General features: G+C 43.3%; 1 protein-coding gene across 4 annotated transcripts in view; it reads right to left on the bottom strand.

The window, feature by feature from the left end:
• Pld5 (phospholipase D family member 5) overlaps positions 1-14,963 on the bottom strand; it is a 379,814-nt gene that overhangs the window by 171,999 nt on the left and 192,852 nt on the right. The window lies entirely within an intron of this gene.

Genomic DNA, 14,963 nt, shown 5'->3' on the forward strand with positions numbered 1-14,963 from the left:
TATTGACCTAGAGCCCTCCCAAAGCTATTCTATATCTCTTTTTTTCTTCATCTATATTTTCTATCTAGCATTTCCCAATTCCTCACTCCTCTCTTCAAGGAACCCTTCAATAGGTTGGTGCTAAACCCCAACACTGGTCCCCCTGCACTGTACCATCTAGCTGCCATTCTTTCAATATGGCAGCCATATTCTCCCTACTCCTAGAACCTTCTTTCCTTGACAACCAACTCCTTTATATCTGTGTCCAGTACTCACCAACTTTGAGGATGATGTATGTATAGTACAGTAGCTGCCTCTCCACATACATGGCTTCACTGCCTACAGACTCAGTCAATTGTGCTCTGGAACTATTCATCCTATAAATTATTTTGTAAAATGTAAATTATAAGCTGTTCTGGGTAGCATGCTGAACTTTATGTCATACCACTATGTCCCAGGAAGATGTGAATCACCTTTTTGTTCAGTTATCCAGGAGTGTGTGCCAGCAGCCACCCCCGTTATTGGACAGACAAGACAATAGAGGCCAATGTTCCCTTAACCCTTGTGTACCTGAACAGTGGCACCAACATTTGACACTAGCCAGAGAAGCAATGAAGTTGAGGCAGGGTAATGGGACAGAGAGTGAGGTTCTCTCTCTCTCTCTCTCTCTCTCTCTCTCTCCTCCTTTCCTGCTTTTGTTACATGCACACATGTTTGTGTGCATATGTACTTGTTAGAGGTCAAAGTCAATGCTAGGTTCTTCCTCATTCATTCTTCATTGTGTGTTTTGAGACAGGATCTCTCACTGGACCTGGAGCTCACCAATTTTGTCCAATGGATGGCCAGCAAGCTCTAGGAATCTTCCCAGCTACTTCTCTCCAGCCTGCAGTGACAGTGCAGTGACAGGTGTATGCCGCCATGCCAGCAGGCCTTTAACGTGGGTTCTAGGGAATCCGAGTCAGATTTGCACAGCAAGCACTTTACTCCCTGGGCCATCTTTGTAGCCTCAGAAATGTTCTGTCACTTAGCAAACTGCCTCTGCTTCTGAATCTTTGCTCAGTTCTTGCTCAGAGACATAGGAACGTGGGACCATCCCCGGCAGCGCATCTGAATCCTGTATCAGCCAACACCACAGTGCCTACTCTAAGTGAATGGGCAGATGTGTTCTGCTTAATAAGGAAAGGAAATAACCTCATGCTGAGGTTTCTAAAATCTTCGGTAAAAATGAATTTATATACAAAATTGTGCCCCCCTCCCTGTCTACGCAGGAACTTTTCTTTTTCCTGCATCATTTCCATTCTTTAGCATCATTTGCTCATCCATCCCCATGTCTGCCTTTTTATCTACTAATCTCTTCCGGGTTCTTCTTGGTCTTTCCATGCTCATCTAAGGTCCCCAGGACAGTGCTATCTTACCAGTCTCATGTGCCTTCTCCTGAATCCCTTCATTTCCACTTTACCAAGTTTGGCCTTGTTGGGCACTTAGTAAATCACTGAATGAACAAAATGTCTGGTAATATTGCTATTTCTATCTTTAATTTTTTTGACTGCATTTAGTGTATCTGTGTGCATGCATGCATGTGCACATCAAACTCAAATTATCAGCCTTGGCGGCAAGCACCTATGTCAGATGAGCCAACTTGAAGTCTGTTATTTCTATTTTCAGTGACAAAATTCTTCCTGTGCAAAAAAAAAAAGTCTTGTTTAGTTAAAAACAGAGCAGATGAAAATGAAAGTTTGCGTGGGAAAACAAGGAGAAGGGAGGAGAGGAAGCTTCGGTTGGCTGTTGATTTGGGCTTTTTCTCCAAGAGTCAAAGGACGCGTGTGGCTTGAAGCAACAAAGCAGGTTAATTCTCACTTTGGTTGTCTCTACCTCCTTCCTTTGAAGTCAGTGAACTACTAATGTCATCCAAAGGAGCTAGGCACTCTCCAGTCTATCAACAGGCATCCTTCTGGGTGCAAAGACTATCAAGAGTGCCACACTAGTGGCAATGCTCCACTTTCTACAGCTCTAGTATCTACCAGGGGTTATTCTGATAGTGTGGAACACAACAGATCCCAGGTGCCCCTTTGCCAGCAATGCCTGAAGCTTTTCTTGAATTCTCTAGTGCTGTGGGATGCCTTTCTGTACACTGTGACTATGTGTTGCTATGATTGGTTAATAAAGAAGCTGCTCTGGCCTATGGCGAGTCAGGTTATAACAGGCAGGGAATCCAAGAGAGAGACAGGAAGAAGAAAGGCAGAGATAGAGGAGATGCCATCCCACCATCCAGGGAGCAGCATGTAACGGCACACAGGAAAAGCCACAGAAATATGTGGCAACATATAGATTAATAGTTATGGGTTAAGTTAAGTTGTAAGAGATAGCTAGCAAAAGGCCTGCCATAGACCATACAGTTTATAAACAATATTAAGCCTCGGAGTGGTTACTTTATAAGTGGCTGTGGGACCACGGGGTCAGGCAGACTGGAGAAACCCTCCAACTACACTCTAGGAGGCTGCCCCTGCTCAGAATTCTACATGTAAACTCTAAAGCCCTTACTCAGTAAGAAAACACATTAGAACATTTATTTTTGCTTCTAGTGTATCAGCAGGAAAAAAAAATATATTAACAAGATTTGGCCTCTTCTAGCCCTGAACAATTTTAATGAACTAAGTGTTTAGGATCTGAGGTTGACTAGATGGTCAGATACTTATGGCAAGGGAGGAGGATGTCATGGATGACTCAAGGAGAACAGAAATAAAGTTAGCAAATGAAGTGTGCTCCATGGTTGGATCCTAGAGACGCATTCTATTTTCAAACAAAGAGAATGCATATACCTGCCGTCAGATCTTGGCAATCAGATGCTAAGATCTTTATCTTCATCAAATGTATCAAATGGGAAACAAAATTTTGACTGAGAGAGATGAAAACAGGTTTTGCCCTCCGCTTTACAACAAAGCAATCTGTTGTAACTGCACTCCGAGAGGCGGCCCCTCAGGACTATTTTAGGCAAATGGGAGTGCCTGAAAATATAAAAGGTGTACTGAGTCCAAATTCATGATAGGAGAATAAAGCTAGACAAGTCAGGCTGGGAAAGTAAAAGGCAAGCCGGTTTCATTACGGCGATCAAAGGTAGAACTGCATTTCAATTACAACGATAGTTTGCATGCTAAGCAGAAATGCTCTCAATTACTCTTTGCTAAACACAAGGTAAGTAGGCTGTGGAGTACATGCTTGCATTGATAAAAGGTTTATTGTGCATAAAGATAGAAAATATGGCCTGCCTCTAAAACATCATCCACAAAAATAAGCAGGGGCCTGGAATCTAGAGTCTAGGTGGTTATTTTCCAGGCTGTTGCAGGTCCTGTGTGCACTCTCTGTACCCAACAACCCGCTATGAGAGGAAAGCTGAGGTCCAAGCGATGGACAGGCTGATGCCATGGATAGGAATTTTGAGTCTACAGGTGCTTAAAAAAACTCAGGGCTGGGGAAATGACTTACTCAATAGAGCACTGGCTGCACCAGCACAAGAACCTCAGTCTGATCCCTAGCATCCACACCAGAACCCGGGAGAGCATCAATGTGTTTTTAAACCCAGCACAGGGAAGGCAGAGAAGGAAAGATCCCTGTAGCTTGCTGGTCAGGCAGTCTAGCCAAATCAATGAGTTCCAGGTTCAAAGAGATATTCTGTCTCAAAAACACTGGCAACTGAAGAATGATAACACACACACACACACACACACACACACACACACACACACACACACACACACTTTAATCTTATATGCACAGAAATAAGGGTGCCAGTTCTTCCTAGATATTCCTTGCTATACAGCTAACACATTTCATCATGTCTAGAGCCTGAAGTCTTTGTCATCTTGAGTAACAAGTGTGACCGAGACACATCCATGCAGGACCTCTAGGGAGGTGTGCCTTTTCCTTGGCAGCCTGAAGCTCTCAGAAACTATTTAGGAAGCTGAGATCAGGCTATGCCCTGCTCTCAGTTAGTTCATGTGGTATGAAATAGTGGGTTTCCAGGCTGTGCCTTGCCCTGGGTGACTCTATTTGCATCACTGAGTGGAAATACAGGCAGAATGGCTGCACCTCGGAGAGCAAACAAATAACACCGTCTGTCCTGTGCCATCCACTAGGCAATGGTTGATAACATTACTAAAGTAAAAAGAGTGCCATCCTATTAGTTTACCAAAGTGAATCTGGGCCATGTGAGCACATTGGCATATCAAAATTGTATCTAGAAAACCATGCCTGAGGACTTACCGAGCACACTAGATGAAGGGAAACGTGCACCCTCACCTGGACTCCATAAAGAGGATAGCAGTCACTGTGACAGTGACAGCCATCACTGGTCTGCCATCTCATCACCCAATGCTCCATCTGTTCTGGAATCTTTCAGCTCAGTCCTCTTCCTTGCCTCTATGGATGCTGTGGTCCTGTAGCTCTCCTAGACAGCCCAGCTCAACCCTAAGGCTTGGCTTGACTTTCCAGTTGCGCCTCCAGCAGATTTCCAAAAAGATTCCTCATCTAACTCCCACAGAGACTTGCTTGGCTCCTGTATTAGCCTCCTCTGCCTCTCGGGAAACTCTCTGTCTCTCTGACCTTGAACTCCTGCTGCAGCCACTTTAACTCCCTGCAGCCATTCTGAAACATTCTATGCATGTTTATAAACCCAGAGAGATTTACTGTGTGATGTTGCATGTGTGGTCAGAGAGATAATGAGATTGGGATAAAAGAACTTGTGTTTGCCCCAGCCGGCTATCAAGGAAAATCTGGACTACTTGGCAATTTGCCGCCAGCAAATCCAATGTAGCATTATTGTTACTCAATAAATGCTGACACTGGTGAAAAGCACAGACATGGTCATGTGTTTCTGACCTAGTACATTCACAATGGAGAGCCATTGTAAAGTTACGACGAGAGCCAGGAACTCAAGATAGCGTCTTCCTGGATCATAGTTGCAGCACTTCTGATTAGAAATTAAATCACCTAACTTGTCCATCTTCTACTTGTTCAAAACCATCCTACTGCTGGGGCTCAGAAAAAGCAAAGAACAGAAGTTGTCTCACAATCAAGGTCCCTCCCTCTAGCCTTGTCTCGTTTTCTCCCAGCCACCATGCACAGGGAGAGGCTCTCTCCCGAACTGACCCACCAAAGAGGACTATCAAAGAGAAGACAGGACTGTAACCACATTGGGACATGTCCATTTCTAGGCCTCGTGCAAATCCCATAGAATCACATTCCTTTCTGCGTCGACAGCCCAGCCTATCTCCGTAATAATCATCGACTATCCCACTAAGATTGCACCCACACCCGGCCCCGTTTCCTTCTCTTCTATGAACATGAAATTTAAGCCATCAATCCTCTGGCTTCCCAGTGTCTCTACATTCTGAGACTCCCTGTTTCTCCATGTCAGTACATTTGTTACAGCTTTTCTTCTATGAATCTGCTTACTGTGAGTTTTTTCCAGGAAGCCAGGAAAGTGCAAAAGGACTTTCAGGATTCTGGGAGTCAAACCTAGCTGCTATTTTAAACACATGATAATAGCAGTGTTATTGCTCCAATTACTCTTCCTTTGGGTGGGAATGTATGCTGATTCTGGGCTCCTGGGCATCAGGCCTGGATTCCCAGCTAGGCAGCAGCTCTATTTGTGTGTGGATACATCTTGTGGCTTCTCCTAGCCCAATCAAAGCATAAAAAGACACATTTTTTTTTTTAAGTTTCCTACATATGGCCATGAAAATGACTAGATCGTTCACCATCTCTACTCCTGGCTTCAAAAAAGCAAAACAAAGGTAAAGACTACAGCCCGTTCTCCACCTGAAACTTGAGTTAAGGTGGGGGTGTTTGGTATCTTTTTCTGTATTTTATGAGAAAATTCAAGAGCTATGACTGTGTTTAACTCATTTAGTATCATTGCATTTGAAAAAAATGAGTGAATCAAGCACTCTTTTGACAATATAGAATAGATCCACATCCCAAACACAGCAAGCTGTAACTCTGGGTATAGGCACCAGACCAATTTAATATGCTGAACCAACCCTCAGCATTTGCTAACAGTTTTCAATGATACTTACACAGAAAAATAAACCTCACACTGGAAACTTCAGGGCTGAGGGTGTGTCCCAGTGGTAAAGTGCTTGCCTAGTGTATGTGAAGTCCTAGGTTCGAGTCTTAGTACTGAGAAGGGGAGAGAAATGTAAAATGTTCTGACTTCTTGGAAATATTGCAACAAAGCTACCTGCTTCAAACAGAAGAGGTGGCAAAAATACCATCGTTAGGACTGGTGATAGAGCTCTCTCCATCCACCCACCCAAATATTCCCACACTTTAACCTCCAATAGTAAACTGTATTTCATTAATGAAGATTACTAAGTCAAACTCATAGGACTTCTGATTCTTTAGGGTTTGGTCAAATCCAGGAATGGGCATTTGCACACACCTATAGGATTCTAGAACCGACATCTAAGAATGTATTTGGGAAATAACTGGTTGGCCCATCCATCATGACCATATCAACATGTTCCCCTGAAATGTAAATAGAATTGTGCCCATATTCTTTTTAAAAATTTTTCTAAATGATTTATTTTATGTGTGTAGGTGTTTTGTCTATGAGCATGTTGGTGCACCACGTGAGTACCTGTCATCAACAGAGGTCAGAAGGAGGCACTGGATTTCCTGCAACTGGAGTTATGAAGGGTTATGAGTTACCAGGTGGGTGCTGGGAACCAAATCTGAGTTCTGATCTCTGTAAGATTAACAAGTGCTCTTAACCACAGAGCCAACTCTCCTGTCCTCCAACTCGGTATTCTTAACTGTTTAGTGGCTCTCAGTGAGTTTCACAACGAGGCCCAGGTTTCTAAGTCCGGTATGTGGCCCCTTATAGTAATCACAGCCTATCTCTCTTCCTTTGCTTCTCACTCACGTTCTGTACTCTGGCACAGAGCCCAGGGCTTGCTGTTTTTAGAGCTGAGCTTGCATCTCACCAAGTCTTTGCTGTGACTCCCATTAAGAAATAGCTAGTAGCGTTTCAATCCTGTGGCCAACTTGGCTGCTCCCTAGAGTCATCAGCTCTCTCCTGTGCCTCCTGGACAGTAGCCACCCGTCAGTCTAAAACGTTCACAAGGCGATGGGTGATGAATGTGTGTCTGAACTCATTCATCTCAGATAGTCTTAATGATCGTGACTAATAACTTCTCTTTATAGCTTCAGATTTAACACAGTCCCTCCATAACATAGCTTCTTGACAGAGAACCCATCCCATCCATCAATTAAACTTTGACAGATAATCCCAAAAGCTTAAAAATTCTGAAGCTATGGTTAGGCACTTCGCAGACATGTTAATGAAACATGCCATCAACTCTCTTGATCTTCTGTTATTTTATTAACTTACATAATTTAGGGGAAGAGGAGATTTGATAGGTCACCTTAAATGGTTGCCTTTTTTTTTTTTTACAGACAGAAAAATACAAATCCAGAAGAGGTTTCCTTAACTAGTTCAGCAGAGATGTGAGGGTTTTTCTTTCTCTGACCCAGTTCCTCTTTCTTTTCATACCATCTTGTTCTTCTTTCTATAGTCTAGTTCATAACTGATTTGAATGCCCACTCTTGGTGGGCGCTATTAGAAGAGTATTATGTCTGTGTTATATTCTTTCATCCCCTTTGTCTTCAGCACTTAGGTCCTTCAAACACTCGGGCAGTGTTCCAGTTGCCAGAAATCCAAATATCAATAAGATAACCATTTTCAACTCCAGCAAGCACGAAGTCTAGAAGAGCAGACTGCTTAAAATTCAGTGACTTGGATATGTTCTCTCAAGTGTTTGCCCTAACGAGGAGTGTGTCCTTCTGGACATGGCAAGCACCTCTGGGATCAAACAATGAATGTAAATGTGATGATGATGTTTACAAAGACAAATGTCATTTCTCCATTATCTGCCTAAGTTGTGATAGGGACCAAAGAGTCAATCAGATAAAGTGTGATTAAACATATACATGAGAAGTCTTGTCAAGTCTTACCATCTGTCAGGCAAATTGCAGAAGTAAAGAAGTGGGGAGAAGGAAGAGGAGGAGAAAGAGGAGGGCCAGGAGGATGAGGATGAGAGCAACTTCTGAAGGGAGACTGTTTTAATAGATTAAAACTGTGCCCTCTGAAGGTATAATAATTTCTGCCTCCCCCCCCCCCCGTGTGTGTGTGTGTGTGTGTGTGTGTGTGTGTGTGTGTGTGTGTGTGTGTGTGTATTTACATGTGTATTCATCTGTGGCTATGCCTATGTAGGCCATAGGAAGACACTGGGGCCCCTTATTGCTTGCACCTGTGTGTGTGTCTCCAATTTAACATTGGCTCTTTCTAGGCTTGTGAGCTCATGGGATCCCCCTGTTTCCTGTTGCTAGGATTACAGATAAGCATTGCTACACTGACTTTTATTTGGGTGCTATGGATCCAAATTCAGCCTCAGTGTAATTATCAATGCCTAAACCTGAAGGAACTGCAGTAGGTACAAAGCAATATAATCAATCTGTAATGTTACATTTCCAAGCTAGATTGACTCCACTTTAACTGAATGTGTTTTAAGTTGCTAAATCATTGCTTGATTCGACTTTCACTTACCATAAAGCAAGGGCCAAACTCAATGCTCATCTAAGATCATTTTGAGAGATAAAAGGCATTGATGTGGATGTTTTGGGAGTTCTGGAACATCCAAGGCTCAATATTCCTGATGTGTTCAAACTGGGGAGGAAAGTTTCTGTTTTAGCCCTGCTTCTGTGGTTTGTTTTGTTGTGTCTAATAACAAACAAAATAAATAACAACATGAAGGATGACAGCCACACTCCAGACTCCTTCCATCCAGCAGCTCAGTTAATGCTGTGGGCAGAGTTCATAGTGTCTATTGTTCTGATTGTTTGTTTGTTTTTCATCTCTTTCCCCTTCCCTCCTTCTTTTATTCATAGCTCCTCTCTCTCTTCCTGAGGAAGGTTCTTGCCCCGGCTGTTCTGGAATTCATGGGCCTCTGCCTTAACCTCCTGAGTGCTGGCATTACCAGCGAGCATGACCACACCTACCTAGTCCAGATTTCTAACAGGATTTTCCACAGACCTCAAGAGACTTATTTTGCAAGACAAGACTCCTGTGCAGATGGAGATGAGTTAAACTGCTGGGAATGAAAACCCTAACTAACCCTGGTGTCTGTCAGTAGAAAGGGCATTCTGGCAGAGGTCAGCTCTAGATAGCGTGGAAGCCCCCAAGAAGCAAGGTATTCTGAGCATACATCTTATAGTAACACTATCTCCTATGAGACTTGTGAGATGGAGATTGGTGGCAGAGAGGCTGCATTCAGCCACGGAGGTGATGCACAGACAGGCGCTGAGATCTGGTGTTCGAGGGCTCAGGAAGTCATCTGGAGTAACCACAGCAGTGGGTGGACATTGGTAAAGATGGGGAACATCCAGAAATGGAGCTAATCAGGATGGTAGGATGTGCATAGAACACTGCATGTAGGAAAGCAGAGGGATTCCAGGGGAATTTCCAAGAAATTTAACTTAGTGGAGAAAAATAATCTAAACCAATTCCTCAAATAAATTTTGGGCTTAAAAGATGCAGTAAAGGGCTGGTGAGACTGCTCAGCTGGTAAAGGCACTTGAAACCAATGCCGGCAACCTGAGTTTGAACCCTGGGACCCACAGGGTGTGGGAGAAAACTGACCCCTACAAGTTATCCTCTGACCTCCGTATGCATGCTTTTGACCTCCATAGGGATGCAAGACCTAACAATAGCAATATTTTCTGTTCCTCTGACTAAGTCTTGGTTCTCCTTGGCACCCTATGAATGGCTGCACAGAGCTGTGATCCTTGCTGTCTGATGCTGGCAACCATTCTTGGCATTAGTCATGACTATCAGGTACGGCTCTGCTTATAAAGGTTCAGTGAACTTTTTGAGAAATGCACACTACATTCAAATAGTCTTCTTGGAGAACCAACCCGGCAACAGGAAATGTCAGCATCATTAGTCGTATATTAAGTTTCATTAAAATCTTTGAAATAATTAGCTTCTGCTGCTTCCCTGAGTGGTAATTATGGACCACAAGGAAGTGTCACACTCACCTGGATTTCCTCTTTTAAAGCACTACACGTTAAAGATAAGGTACTATTTAAAAAATAATTTCAGATTTCTTTTTAGCTGGGGGCTATATAAACATCATTTTCTGAGTATGACTACTAATAAATATATCTCATATTTAGGAAATATAAATTTGATTGGGCTCAATGGTGAAATAAAAATGTTCATATTTGCCATTATATATGGAAGTCATTTAGAGCATTAAAATGTCTGCTCTGAAATGTGTTTAGAGGCTTCTCTTTGCCTTCATTTAGAATTAGGCTTTTATCTTCTGATTCTAATTATTGTTGAAAGTTATTTACTTAATGCCAGTTAGAAAAATTTATAGTCTAAATTATTCAATTTGGTTTTAGCAATTCCTCCACAAATTTCTTTTCTTTGAAAAAATATAGAAGTTCCTTTGTTTGACCAAGACAGCTTTGGACAGTTTCTCGTTGCTCCTGCTGGCTCTGTCTCTTAGGGATCAGTTCCCACCTACTGTCACCTGAGAAGGTTAGCTAGTGATGTACAAACCCCATTCCTTCCTGACACCTCCTGTCCCTGGTCCCAGGTTAAGGAAGAAGGTTGTTTGTAGGGGAGACACACTGGCCACAACAGTCAAGTACAGGGCACTTCAGTCTCAGTACTTTGATCACTTAAGTCTTCCTGAGATCCACTGATCCTACTCTGTAGACCTGTGTAAATGAGGTTAGGTACAGTCACATTCTACAAGGAGCTTGTGGTGGTTGAATAAATATAGACCCATAGATTCATGTGTTTGAATGCTTGGCTCATAGGGAGTGGCACTATTAAGAGGTAACCTTGTTGGAGTAGGTGTAGCCTTGTTGGAGGAAGTGTGTCACTGTGGGGGATGGGCTTTGACGTCTCATATATGCTCAAGCCACACCCAGAATCTCAGTCTACTTCTGGTTGCCTGTGGATCAAGATGTAGCAGCTCCTTCTCCAGCACCATGTCTGCCTGCATGCTCCCATGCTCCCTACCATGATGATAATGGACTAAACCTCTGAAACTGTAAGCTAGCCTCAATTAAATGTTTTCCTTTATAAGAGTTTCCATGTTCATGGTGTCTCTTCACAGCAATAGCAATCCTAAGACAGGGCTGCTTTCTATATCACTGAACAGCCAAGGCACCTATCTGTCTGGAATTCATATGCCTTCCTTTGAAAAACTATATCAAAGATTACCCTCTTAGGGAAACGGAGGATGTTATCATTAAAAGGCAAACTTGTTGTTGTCAAGCTATTTCTTTCTCAATCACTCTGCCATCAAGAAGCAGAAATCAGAACTTTGTGTGGTTATATGATAACTCATCTTCATGACACTCTCTAGTTGTATCATCTACACTTTGGTCTTTGCTCTCACAACCCTCAGCTGTTACCCCACAGAAAATTCAATTATAGAGATACAAGAAATTGACCCAAGTCACACATATTACCCCAACGAACTGTACTGTCCCAGTAATTTGCACTTGGATTACATGGAAATTCTCGCCTATTAAAAGTTCAGTGCTAAGCTATGGAGGGGTTGGCAGATGACAGTGTGTGGGTTCTTGTTTTCAGGAGTTGTTTTAAAATCCAGCCTGGTATGCAATGAAAGGCTCAAAAGTGCCAATGGCACCAACAGAAGCCAAAGTTGCCACAAAATAATTGGTCATGTATATGTAGGAAGTAGGAAATATATGAATAATCCAACTGGGTTGCAGTTCTGGACCAGGAATCTTGAGATGACAAGAATGCAGATGTCCTTACAAGAGGAAGACAGCAGAGGGATGCAAACCACAAGAATAAGCTGCCTGGGTAATGCAACAAAACTCCATCCTTATACTTAAATAAAAGGTACTGGGGGGACAGTTTTTGATCAGTTTGCATTTTATAGATCTACATGGGAAAATGATGGGTGAGCACATGATTATCTCCTGTTAGTACAGTCATATATCAGAAAAGTAACATGTGGGACAAAGAAATAATGCAAACCAGACAAAAAAGATCACGGGGAAAGACAGTAACAAAAGTGTCAGAGTTGGGACAGCTGACTGAGAAGCCTGAACAGACCCAAGATCCATCATGGGAGAGATGGGCTAAGAGCGGAACAAGATGAATTACAGGGAGATATATTGTTCAAATCTTAAATGGTCTTAAAATAAAAAACTCAGAGCCAGATATCAGGGTAAAAGGTGGAAGATCAGAGAAGCAGAACAGCCAGCCACTAGCTCTTACCTCTACCAAATCCTCAGTCTAAAGAGAGTGACTTCCTGTGTCCTCATGCCTTATATACTTTTCTCTGCCCTGCCAAATTACTTCCTGGGATTAAAGGCGTGTGTGTTTCCCAAGCAAAGCATGAGATCTCAAGTGCTGGGATTAAAGGTGTGTGCCACCACTGCCTGACCTCTAGGTCTAATCTAGTGGCTGGCTCTGTCAAGTTTATTAGGGTAAACACTATATCACCACAGAGAAATTTGGAAAAGAGCATGGGAAGAAAAGAACTTGGGGAGAGGCCATCAAAACACAGAGAAGAGCTGCCAGCTGCCAGGCTGCTTTCAACTTTCAGGAGGGAGCAGACAGACAAACACCGGGAGTTTAATTTCTAAGGAACAGATCTCAGCAGAGGTTGCACTGGGCACACGCACTGTTTCTGGCAACCCTACCAGGGGTAGAGAAGCCTACAGAGAAATTGCACCTCTGTGAGATCACAGCTGTTGGACAGCAGTGTCACTTGACACAATGAGTGTCACCATAAAGTCTGAAAAGAGCCAGAGAGAAGGGATGAGGTGTTGAGAGGAGCCTGAATAAGCACAGAAGGTAAGGCTGATGACGGCCTCTGGGAGCATCTATGGACCAGAGCATTTCTTCCTGCTGGGCTGCATCAGTCTCAGGAACTCAGGGATGGGTCTCTGTTGGAACAGCCTGCTCATTTTTACTAGTGGCATCTGTGCCTGGAGGAAAAACAGCTAGAAAACATGGAGCTCAAACACTTTGAGGGCAAGGGTGAGAGGACCAAGGTAAAAATTAACATCGTGCTTCAAAGAGGCAAGCCATACTTGGTGTGGTGATATTTTATTTATGCTGAAACATGGTGATATTTTATTTGTATGTTAATAAATAAAGTTGCCTGGAGATCAGAGGACATAGAGAGCCAGCCATAAACAAAAATCAGGCGGTGGTAATTGCATGCCCTTAATCTGATCACATGGCAGGCAGAGTCTCTGTGTGTTCAAAGACACAGCCAAGCGTGGTGATCCACGCCTTTAATCCCAGTACCAACCATAGAGACCTGGAGGTCTGTACAGACAGGCAGTGACGAGGAAGTGAGGTGGCTGGGTTAAGAGCCAATGAGAAGGCAGAACAGCAAGGCAATAAAGGTGCAAGTTAGACAGGAAGAAGCTGGTTCTCTCGAGAAGCTACCGTGGCATGGTGAGCTAAGGTTAGTTGGTAGCTATCACTATTTCTCTGATCTCTAAAGCTTTCACCCCTTATTTAGCTCTGTGTTTCTTATTTAATAAGACTGCTTAGAAATTCGTCCACAACTTGGTGCTGAAGAAATCACAGAGATGTGTACACTGTGGTCTAGAGGAAGGCCAGGGCAAATTAAAACAGAAGAGCCTAGCCAGTGTGGCAGCCCGTGTGCTTGGGAGGCACAGGCAGGAAAATCAGCAGGGCAAGGCCCGCTGAGGTTACATAAAACCCTTTCTCAAAAAAAAAAAAAAAAATGAAACAAAACAAAACAACAACAACAAAAACAAACAAGCAAAGGAACACTTAAAAGGGACAGATATGTATAGGAGAAGCTTGTGGAATGAAGACTGGATATACAAAAGTATAACAGCCATGCCATAGTGAGAACACAACTCAACTCTGGCCATAACTTATAGCGACATTCCCAGGAGACCAACTCCCTGGGCCACCAGGCCAGGCCCGCAGGAAGTGAGACCGCTATCTCCAGCAATGGTGCAGGCATCTAAACAACAATTTAGATGACACTGGCCCCAAGTGGCCAGGAATTAGTGATATGTTTACCATCTCAACTCTGGGAAGTTTCTGAGTCCACGCAGCCACCGAGTAGCATGCCACCCGCTGCTCATAAAACCCCATTTAAGTGTTTGGTGGCAGGGGCCTCTTGAAAGAGCCATGTGGTTTTCACCACTAGCACTGAGTCAGGAACCTGTCTTTTAAAGGAGTTGTGCCTTTGCTTGCTGCTAGCAAACAGAGCCCACCCAAGAAAAAGCAGTTACCAAGTAGTCAAGGTTTTGTGTGTTTAGAACCCCTTTTAAAGCTTTTTCAGGCTTTATGTGGAAATGCTCACTAGACCTTTGGGTGCCATATGTAACCAGAAGTTTCCTGTCCCAACCACCCAGATCCCAAATAACCGACTCAGAGGCTGAATATGAATTATAAATGCTCGGCCAATAGCTCAGTCTTGTTACTAGCTAACTCTTGCACTTAAATTAAGCCATATTTCTATTTATGCTTTGCCACGTGGCTCATGGCTTATTACCTCATTTTCTACATGTCCTGCTTGCCCAGCAGCTGGCTGGTGTCTCCTCTACTCTCCTGACTCTGCCCTTCTTCCTCCCATCATTCTGTCTGCTTCAGGCTGTGTTGCCCAATCTCTTCTTGGCCTGCTATCAGCCAATTAGTTTTTTTTTAATTAACAATGAGCATAATCCATAGCTAGTAACTCCCAGTATTCCTGATTTTATCCCTACTTCAGACCCAGAGCCAACCAGAGAAAGCCAAACATACTTCCTCTAAATAGTCACAAATCATGCTAGCCACCTTATTCTGCCCCACATGGGCAGCCTCCCCTTTGAGAGGCTATAGCCACCTTCCTCTCATTGCTATGCCTGCTTCAGAATCTCTGGGAAACACAGTGGTG

Source organism: Peromyscus maniculatus, chromosome 11 (genome assembly GCF_049852395.1).
Source record: "Peromyscus maniculatus bairdii isolate BWxNUB_F1_BW_parent chromosome 11, HU_Pman_BW_mat_3.1, whole genome shotgun sequence".
In the NCBI taxonomy this organism is placed as follows: domain Eukaryota; kingdom Metazoa; phylum Chordata; class Mammalia; order Rodentia; family Cricetidae; genus Peromyscus; species Peromyscus maniculatus.